The sequence below is a fragment of the Myotis lucifugus genome, unplaced genomic scaffold (assembly GCF_000147115.1).
Source record: "Myotis lucifugus unplaced genomic scaffold, Myoluc2.0 scaffold_307, whole genome shotgun sequence".
Taxonomy (NCBI): domain Eukaryota; kingdom Metazoa; phylum Chordata; class Mammalia; order Chiroptera; family Vespertilionidae; genus Myotis; species Myotis lucifugus.
Genome location: NW_005871355.1, coordinates 6,085 through 16,078, shown reverse-complemented (window position 1 = coordinate 16,078; position 9,994 = coordinate 6,085). Strand labels below are relative to the sequence as shown.

General features: G+C 60.5%; 1 long non-coding RNA gene across 1 annotated transcript in view; it reads left to right on the top strand.

The window, feature by feature from the left end:
• LOC106699086 overlaps positions 1–9,080 on the top strand; it is a 16,283-nt gene extending 7,203 nt beyond the window's left edge. The window contains exon 3 of the long non-coding RNA XR_001350521.2: positions 9,037–9,080. This is a non-coding gene — a long non-coding RNA (uncharacterized LOC106699086). The remainder of the gene's footprint in view (positions 1–9,036) is intronic.
• Positions 9,081–9,994: the final 914 nt, after the last annotated feature.

Here is a 9,994-nt window from a genome sequence, read left to right as displayed (position 1 = left end):
AGGACGTGCGCAATTCCATGAGACATGCTCATTCCCACGGGGCAAGGGCTGGGTCCCCTTGGCCCGGCAGCCTGTACTCCGTCTACCCTGGCAATGGTGTACTGGCTGCCCTGTCCCATCAGGCTGAGGACCCCCCCCCCCACACACACACACACACACACACACACACACGAGGTTTGCCCCAGAAGGCTTTGCTGCCTGGGCCGCCCAGCGCTCCCTCGGAGCTCCTGGGCACCCCCATGTGCCCTCTGCCTGCACTGTCTGTGGACGGGCTGTCCTAGGCCTGGAGTGCCCCTCCCTGCTTCGTCACCCAGCAAGTCCTCTGCTGCCCTTAGGAACTCAACTCCCAGGCCACCTCCCTGGGAGGCCATCCCGGAGGCCCATCGCCCTCAGCGCGGGCCTGCCCCCTGGTGGCAGCGTGTTCTCATGGCGCCACAGAGGCCCAGGGGGCTCTGCCCTCGGAGCCACCAGTTTAGAGCCGGGCAGTGGACATTGTTAGTATTTTCCGGTGTGAGGGTGTTCCCATAGAGCTTCAGTGCCCGGCTCCACACCTGGCACGGGGTGGGCAGCCAGGATATGGGGATGAATCTGTGAACCTCTGAGCCTCATGACCTGGGCAAGGCCCTGCCTTTTCCCTGCCAGCACCCCATGCTGGGCTCGGGCCGGGTGGGCTCTCTGGGGTCCCCGGGCAGTAAACCCAACCCCCTCCTCCAGGGGCACCATTTCCGGGCACAGTCGGGATTTGAGCCCAGCAACCCGACACCGGGGCCTTGGTTCATGACCCAGTGCCAAGCTGACATGCATCACATAGGACTCGAGCTGGAGGGAGTCAGGGTGGGTCAAACTCATCCACTCCACGCCTTCCCCCAGCTGACAGCGTTGCCCAGAGAGGCTAAGTAATTTGTGCAAGATCGCACAGCATTCAGAGGAGAGGAGATTGGATTCCAGTCCTAATCCAGGGCTTTCTCCACAGCCCACACCCCTCCTTCGGCTTGGGGCCTGGAGAAGAGCAGGCAGGGTCCCAGCCTCACCCTCTCTCCCAGCAGCCCCTTCGCCAGGAGGGGACAGTGTGGACGGTTGTCCTGGGCCTGGGACTGGCCTGATCTGGGTTCAGGAGCCAGAACTCAGGGGGGCGTGGGCGAGCCTCACCTCTCCCAGCCTCGGCTTCCTCTCCTGGCAACTGGGCTGCAAGGCCCGATGCGGCTGATACTCAGCTGACTTGTTCTGAGCACGAAGCCCAGCGAGGCCCTGAGGGCCCCGCCCTCGCCATGCCCTGCGCCGTCAGCAAACGTGGGTTCTGCCCCCACTTCCTCATTCACTCTCCCTTGCCCTCCCTTGCCCTGCCCACTCTGCTCCCAGAGCCTCGGTGCACCCCACCCTCTCCTCTCCGCTGCAGACTGCGTCGTGGTTCCTCCTTGGCGGCCGCGCTGGCATTGTGCGCGGTGTTGCAAGCCCCGGAAACGGCGCTGGGCTGTTTGCACCCCGGGCCGGGCCGGGGCGCCCGCTGTTGTACCCCTGCCCTGGAATCGCAGGCTCCGGCCGCGGTTTCCCTGTTGGCTGGCAGTCCCAGCGCTCTCTCTGTCTCTCTCTGACACGTGCTTGTTACCTTAGGAGCCCGCAGCAATGAGGTCCCTGGCCGCGTGGTGGGTGCCGTTTTGTCCGGATGACAAGGACGATGTGAGCTGGTTGAAGCAAACGGCACATGAGTCAGGCCGTTGAGGGAGGCCTCCACGTGGACTCGGTGGCTCTGCGTGGTTGGGGAGCCTTACACGTCTTCATCAGCTCATCATCCTTCCGCCCCTTGGTCTAGAACAGTGATGGCGAACCTATGACACACGTGTCAGAGGTGACACGCGAACTCACTTTTTTGGTTGATTTTTCTTTGTTAGATGGCATTTAAATATATAAAATAAATATCAAAAGTATAAATCTTTGTTTTACTATGGTTGCAAAGATCAAAAAATTTCTATATGTGACGCGGCACCAGAGTTAAGTTAGGGTTTTTCAAAATGCTGACACGCCGAGCTCAAAAGGTTCGCCATCACTGGCCTAGAACAATCTGCTGGAGCCCAGATCTCAGGCGGGGGTTGTGGTGCCCAGAAGACCCCAGAGCTGGGAGAGTTGCCACGTCTGTAAAGACCTCAGAGCTGGGCCGGGTCATCAGCTCAATGCAGGCTCCAGTGGGCGGGGCCTGCTGGTTACCAGCTCCGGCCGGAGGACGCTGCCTGCGTCTATGTCCTGGCTCAGCCACTCCCAGGCTGGGTGACCCTGGGCAAGCTCTTCACCTCTCTGTGCGTCAGGTTTTCATCTGTGAAGCTGGGGTTGGTAATAACTCATTCAATCCTCATTAGAAACCAATAGCCCTGGCTGGCGAGCCCAGTGGTTAGAGCATCGGCCTGCTCACTGGAGGGTTGCGGGTTCTACTCCTGGTCCAGGGCACGTCCCTGGGTGGTAGGTTCAATCCCCAGGCCCTGTCAGGATGTGTGTGGCAGGCAACCAATCCCTGTGTCTCTCTCACTTTGATGTTTCTCTCCACCCTCCCACTCTCACTAAAAATCAATGGAAAGTCGTTGGCAAGGATTAAAAACACACCGACAAACAAAAATACCCCCCAAAACAAATATGTTTTGAGTGGTCACAAACCTATTACCTGGGGAGCGGGGGGCCCCACCGCGGGGAGTCCCCGGCGAGTGGCCACAGCGGGACGGGCGGGCGGGGGCCACGCTGATGTGATCTGATATGACTCTTCCAGGTGTTTTACGTGCACTTCCGACCCATCTGCGTGGGGTCGCTCTGAGGTCATGTCTGTGTTTCTGGACCGCCGTCGCCCTTACAGAGGAGGGGGCAGGCACGGAGAGGTGAGGAGGCTTGTCCAGGGGCCCAGCAAGGACTGGGCAGAGCGGGATTCAGACGTGGTCAGCGTGGCTCTGAGGCCCCGTGCTTCACCGCGGGGCTGACAGTCTCTCGGCGTGGAGGGCCCAACGCAACGGCGTGTGTGCAGCTGTTTCAACGTGACATGGGCTGTGACGGGCGAGCACCAGGGTGGCTGGGCTGCCTGTTTTCTGGCGAAAGCCAAGTGGACCTCCCAGTCTGGGCCTTGTGGTGTCTGAGGGACTGAGCCCCCTCCCAGGAAGGGCTGCACCCCCACCTCCCCCAGGAGGCCTTGCAGCTCCCCTCTAGCCTGCCCCCCCCCCCCCAAGGAGGCCCCTGCTGCTCGCTGGGGCCCTGGAGCAGGCAGGGAGCAACGGGGCTGGGTGGGGGCAGGGCTCAGGCTGCCTGTTTGGAATTAGACACGAACTGAGCCCCGTTGGCCAGAAACCGGCTCCATGAAGCCAGAAAGCGGGGTTTGGAGACGGGCCGCCAGATGTCTAAGCACAGCTGACTGTCCTCCTGAGAGTCCGTCCTGGCCTCTCCCGTCCAGCTGTCCTTCCCAGCACCCCCTGCTGGGCTGGGACAGAGCAGGAGGCCGTCCCCGGGCGGGGGGGGGGGGGGGGGAGGGAGACAGTGCACTGAGGTCCCATCCTGAGACCAGGGAAGGACTCACTCCAGGGGGCAGAGGGGACCGGCTCCTGTGCTAGCGGGAGCCCGGGCTCGCTGTGTCCCCCTCTGGGTCAGTGTGAGGTTTGCCTCCAGTTCACTGACGAAACCGGGGCTCCTAGGGGTGAACTAGCAAGACCCCGCAGTCACGGACTCCGCTGGGATTGGAACCCGGGCTTCATGGGCCAGCTGCGGTGAGGGGCAAAGGCCTCCCGGGGAAGGGGTGGTCACACAGAAGGCCTGCGCCCCCTTTCCTGCCCTGTCCCTGAGCAGCTAGCTGTGTGGCCTCAGGCAAGGTGGGCAACCTCTCCGAGCCTCACAGGCAGGTTGAGTGACCTCTCAGCAGTGGCGTCTCACGTATATGACGTTGGGACATGTCCCCACAGGGGCAGTGCTAGGGGGTCCAGCCAGACGGGGCCACGTGGAAAGTCAAGCGAAGCCGCTCTGGGCTCCTGGGTGAGAGGCTGGATCCTATAGGCCTGCCGCTGGGCGGGGCCCCGGGAGCCTGGGGTCTGGGAACGGGGTTTCTGAGCCCTTGTTCCTGGGAAGCTGTCTGCTTTCTTTCCTTTTCTTTCTTTTTTTTGTTTTGTTGCTGGTTCCACATCCTCACATATGCTGGTGTTCTCTGTTGATTTCCATTGTTCCCTCTCGGCTTTGGGCCTGAGCCTCGGGAAGTGGAAGCCCAAGTCCTGCGAGGCTGTCTCATTCGGCACAGCCCTGGGTGTGCGCTGGGTCCCGGTCCGGGGAGGCCCGCTCAGCACTGGGTGCTAGAGACGGTTTTAACAGGCCACCATTTTTCTTTTGTTGTTTTAATGGTAGTTTTATTCTCTGATCATAAAAGTAGCCCTGTCCGCTGAAGAAAATCCTGAAAAGAAAGACAAGTGTAGCCCTGGCCGGTTTGGCTCAGTGGATCGGAGTCAGCCCTCAGACGGAAGGCCCGGGGTTTGAGTCCGGTCCAGGGCACGTACCTCGGTTGCAGGCTCCATCCCAGCCCTGGTCAGGGTGCGAATGGGAAGCAGCCAATTGATGTCTCTCTCACATCAATGTCTGTTTCTCCCCTCCCTGCCACTCCCTCTAAAAATCAATGGAAAAGTATCCTCAAGTGAGGATTAATCAAAAAAAAAAAAAAAAAAGAAGAGAGAAAGAGAAGTGTAAAGGCCCCGGGGAAAGGGGATGTCCCCCACACACGCCCCCTCCCGGAAAGTACCTCCTTAGCATTTGTGGGTGTTTCCTGCCGCTGTCTTTCGGTTCCTGGATTGCTAACACGGGTAACTGGTTCTGGCGCTGCCTCCCTGGTATCCCCAGTTCACAGCACAGCAGGTGTCCCCGTGTGCTGTTCTGCGTGAGTGTTCTTAGCGACGCAGCCTTTTCTGTCGCGTAGCAGATACTTCGAGCACCGTGGTGGAGGCCTGCGAGCTCGCTGGCGTTTGCCATTACACACGACAAGCCTCTTTGGGCAGCTCGCCCCGTCTGCATGCGAGCCCTTTCCTGGAAGAGGGTTTGGCGCCCATTGGGGTGGCCTTTTGTGGTAGCCCCGGGCTGGCTGGAGCCTCAGCTTGGCCCTCGCCCACCCAGGGTTCACTCTTGCTTGCCTTTCTGTGCCCCTCAGGCTGCCCAGCAGGCTAAGGTCCGCTTTGCAAACCCAGCTGTGGAGTCTCACATCCCTGGGATCAAAGCGCGCTCCCCTGCACATCGGGGGCGAAACCTGGGAGCTCGCTGAGGTCATTTATGGGAAGAGCTGGGCGCGCAGTAGGGCTGAGCAGCGGTGGCTGTCCGGGGGCAGGGCCCTTGCAGTCCTGCTCTGTCACTGTCTCTTTGCCTGACCAGCGGCCACGGCCTGGGAGGACGCCAGGGTGACTGCAGGGTGGGGCTGCAGCCCGCACTTCTATTTTCGGCTCCCGCAGCGCTGGGCAAACAGTGGGACCTTGAACGGATCGTGTCAGCCTCGCTGGAGGAGAGTAAACTGTCAGATGATGCGTTGGCCAAACCTGAAATTCTAGGACCAGGAAATGACCCAGGAAAAAGGTCTCCTTGCCGGGGCCTTTCTAAGGTTTCTAAATGCGGCTTTATTACACACGGCAGGTAATCATAGGAGGCCTCAGCGCGGAGAGCGCGCGGCCTGCTGGGTGCACTGCGGAGCTATCATCTTTCTGCTGACCAGGCCATCGGGACCCTGGCAGCGGCAGGCCTCTCCCCTCCGCTGGGCGGCGGGAGGCAGCCCTGGAGGGCTCAGCCTCAAGCTGGTGGCCTTCTACTACCTACCCAGGGGGGTGGCAGGGCAGCACCCAGAGGCATGTGAGGAACATCAGGGAAATCATGGAGCAGAGGAGACCTTTAGAGCACCCAGTCCAGGGGTCACACAGGGTAACACCAATGGATACAGAGGTCTGGGTAAGGCAGTAGGGAGTGGTGGGGCCTGGGGCTAACTGGAACACTGACTAGATTCTGAACAAAGGAGATGACTCCGGGAATTGTTGCGGTGGGGAATGCGAGCCCAGGGTTCCTGGACCTTCCCTTCCTTTACGAAGCGAAGCCAGAGGCCAGATCTTTGTGTGAGGTTTTTCTGCGTTTGAAAAGTGACAGCTAATTGGAAGTCCCGTCCACTGCTGTATGCCGCAGACGAAACATCCCGCGAGGCAACAGTTTATCCTGATTTAGTGCAGCTCTGGACAGATTAGGAAACTGAGGCTTGGGATTTGGGGACTTGACAAAAGTCGCCAGGGAGGTCATGGCCCCGAGGGACAGAGAAGCCACACAGCTTGTAATGGCAGAGGCCAGGGTCAGGCTGGGGCGTTGGGACCCTCTCTATGGGGCTGTCCAGCCGCTGTGCTGCCAGACGTGACCCTGGGATGGCTCCGCTGAAAGCCCGACCGGGAGCTAGGCGCAGGCCAGACGGTGACGCGCTGCCAGTCTGCGGCCCACGGCTCGCACACGGCGGGCAGGAAACTACCGCTGGCCAGGGAGGTCCGGGTGTGCATTTGCTGAGCTAACGCTTTCAGCCCTGATGGTTGCCTGGCAGCCTGGATGCAGGGATCGACTCTGCCATCTACTTGCTGTGTGACGTTGGACAAATGACTGCACCTCTCTGGGCTCACCTGCCCAGGGAGTGACACCGAGGGCACCTAATACAAGGCTGTTGGGGAGGTTGGACTGGCTTGAGCCACATAAAGTGTTTATGCTCCTATCATAGTTAGTATGTGTTCGCATTTGTATGTGAAGAGCCCAGCACATAGTAGGTGTTCAGTGAGGGCAATCACCCTGTGATTAGTGACCAGAACAAGTCCGCTATGTTCATCTTGCCGCTTTCACAAGGACCACACACTTCACACAGATCCACCTCCCCACGCTCTGGCAAGAATGCCCCGAACCCAGGCAACCTTGCTTTTCTGTTCTTGGTCAGCCTTGGCTCGATGAGAATTTCCCAAACGTGTTTGTCCCTCTTTTAAAAGCCCCGAGATGAGGACTCACTGCCAACATGTGCAGATACATCAAAGGGACTTACTTCGGGTGCTGGCTGACGGTGCTGGCGTCTAAAGAGGGGACGGACCAGGGCTTCCTTCCCGGGCCCTCTGCGGCGGCTGCAGCGGCAGCTCCCCTGTCTACCTCCTCACATCCTGTTTAAAAAGGCCCCCGATTGTTTGCGGGAACCACCCAGTGTGAGGACTCAGGAAGAAAATTGGAGGACGGTCCCCTCAGAGTCCTACTCCGTCCCCGGTCCTTCCTGATGGTGATGGATTTTGTCCTTTGTCCTCTTGCTGCTCCCAGCTCTGGTGGCCACCTCTGGGCTGAGGGCCGTCACATGACACCATCGGTAATGAGAAGACCAGACACTGTGCCCAGAACGTGCCGTGTTTTCGAGCCACCTTTTTAAAAAATATATTTTTATTGATTTCAGAGAGGGAGGGAGAGGGAGAGAGGGATAGAAACATCAATGATGAGAGAGAATCATTGATCAGCTGCCTCCTGCACGCCCCACACCGGGGATCGAGCCTACAGCACAGGCTCGTGCCCTGAACCAGAATCGAACCTGGGACCCTTCAGCCCGCAGGCCGATGCTCTATCCGCTAGCCACACCGGCTGGGGTGGGAGCCACCTTCCTACCCACTCTCAGGGTCACGAGTGTCCCTACTCTCTGGAGGAGGAGACGGAGGCTCCAGGCGCTTTCAGCATCCGTTTCACGATGCCCAGCAAGGACGTGTCAGGACTGCAGCTGCCAGGACAGCCGGGCGCCCTCCGGAAGCCCACCTGTAGTGGCAGGTGCTCCCCACGCCTCCCGCAGCCCAGGTTGCATGGATGTGAGAGGCACTGTGGGCCGCGATGTCATTGCTTGTCTGCGGCTGACGGTACCTCCACCTGGAAGCCCAGAGAAGCATTTGGAAGGTGGAGCTGTGTCCAGAAGGCCACCGACGCGTTTCTCCGCGAGGCTTACCCTCTGACACTGAAAGGGGGTGTCAACCGGGGTGCTCCCGTGCGCACAGGGGTGCAGCGGCTTCCCCAGGGACAGAGCCAGCCCAGAGGACGTGACTAGAACGGGACCCCGAGAGCAGCCTCTCACCTTTGCTCATTGGTTGGGTGACAAGCCACTGTCCTCCTGGGGTGACAGGATCGGCCTTACTTCCCTCGCTGACCTCATCCCGTCACGTGATCCCTGTGACTCGGCAGCGTTCAGGCTCACAGGGCCCTGCCCCGCCTGCGGGCTGAGTGCCAGCTCCTGCCGCCTGTGATTTCGCAGCCACTTTCCCCTGATTCCCCTGCCCGCGCTCTGGTCCCTCTGGCCCCGCGCTGTCCTTGCCTGGCTGGCTCACTCACTGCCTCCCGCCACCCGCTGTGTGCGGAATGCCACTGCTCTGCTTCATTGGATGTGTGAGCTTCCAGAACTTGGACTTGATCACCGGTGTGTCACCAGCATCCCCATCGGGGCCCGTCAGTTTCTGGGCCCCGTGAGCCTTTGCTAAAGGACCGGTGGCTTCCGGTTGCTCGTGCTAAAGTCCCAAGAGGCTGGTGGAAGGGCCTCTCTGATCTCAAACAAGTTCTCTGAGCACCTCCCGCCCCTGCACAGGCCTCTGCTGAGGGGGGGGGAGCGGGGGGGAGGGGGAATGGCTCCGCCCTGACACATGGTCCCCTGGGACCTGAACCTCGCTTCCTCCTCTGTCTGGCGGGAAGCTGAGCTGCCTTGGGGTGAGCCCATGCCAGGGCGGGAGGGTCTCCACACTGGAGCGCACCCCGCCGACCTACCAGGGCAGGAAGTGGTCCCCGAGAGCTCGCGCTGCAGAGCTTTCATTGACGGTGTGCGGCTCGAACCCGAGGCTCGGGTCCCCTGACTCCCACCCGGTGCGGGTGCCGCTGTCTCCTCCCGGCGGCGGAGGATGGGGCTGTCGCCTCAGTGAGCCCTGACGTTGCCCTGGGAGTCTGGGCTGAGCGTGCTGCGGGCTCTCGGGTGAGACCTGCACGCCCTCTCCCTGCGGTGCAGCTGAGCTTTTTTTTCCTTCTGTTTTTCAGATGAAGAAACTGAGGCTCAGAGAGGTTAAGGAGCTCCCCCGAGGTCACACAGCTGGTAAGTGGCGGAGCTGGGATTTGAACCCAGCTCTCTTTGGCTCCAGAACCAATTGCCTTGCTTTGTCTGCTGGGAACTGTGTTGAAATGACCATTCCCCTTTCCCCCACGTGGGGGGCCCCTTGACATGGCGTTTGTGGGGTGTCGTCTCCCCAGCACCGGTCGCAGTGGCTCCCAGACTAGGAAATCCTGTCTAAGCCACAGGGTCGGGCAGTGTTCAGGGAATGGGGTGCTCACCGGGTCACTGGAAAGTCCCGGCTAGCCCAGGGGCCCCCTTGGCTGTGTTCAAAGTCACCACCTCGGACCGGACCGCGGGGGAAAGGCGCTCTGCCCCCATGACAGTGTGCAGGCTGCAGCCACAGGCTGTTTCGAGGAGGGTGATTCTTTGTGGTTGAGAAAGTGGGGCCCCTGGCTTTGTGGTAGGAAGGGGAGCAGGGCAGGCGGTGGAGGCGGGGTGCAGCGTGGGGCCCCCCATCTTCCGGTTAGGCGCCCACATGTCTGACGGGTATTCTGTCCCTGCCGCTCACGCCCCCTCGCCCGTCACCAGGGGTGCCCGAGTCCCCATCTCGAAACCCACTCTTCTCCTGGAAAGTTTCTTAGAAGCTGTTTCTGAGAAATCTTAGCGGAGGAACCGGCCCCCTAGGTGAAGGGCTGCAGATTAACGGCCTGTTGGTCTCTGAAGTCTTCAGGGGCACCTCGTGGAGTGGGGGCTGGGAGTGGGTGTGGTGTGTGAAGGGCTCTGGTTTCCAAACCACCCTGGGGGTGAGGAGGAAGCCCCACAGCGGGGCTTGGGGGTTTCACCCCCGCCTCACCCAGAAAGCTCGGCTCAGCGCTGGCTTCTCCCTGAGCGTGAGACCCACTTTCCAGAGCATGTGAAACCCACTGTTAACGGCAGCTGCTCCCC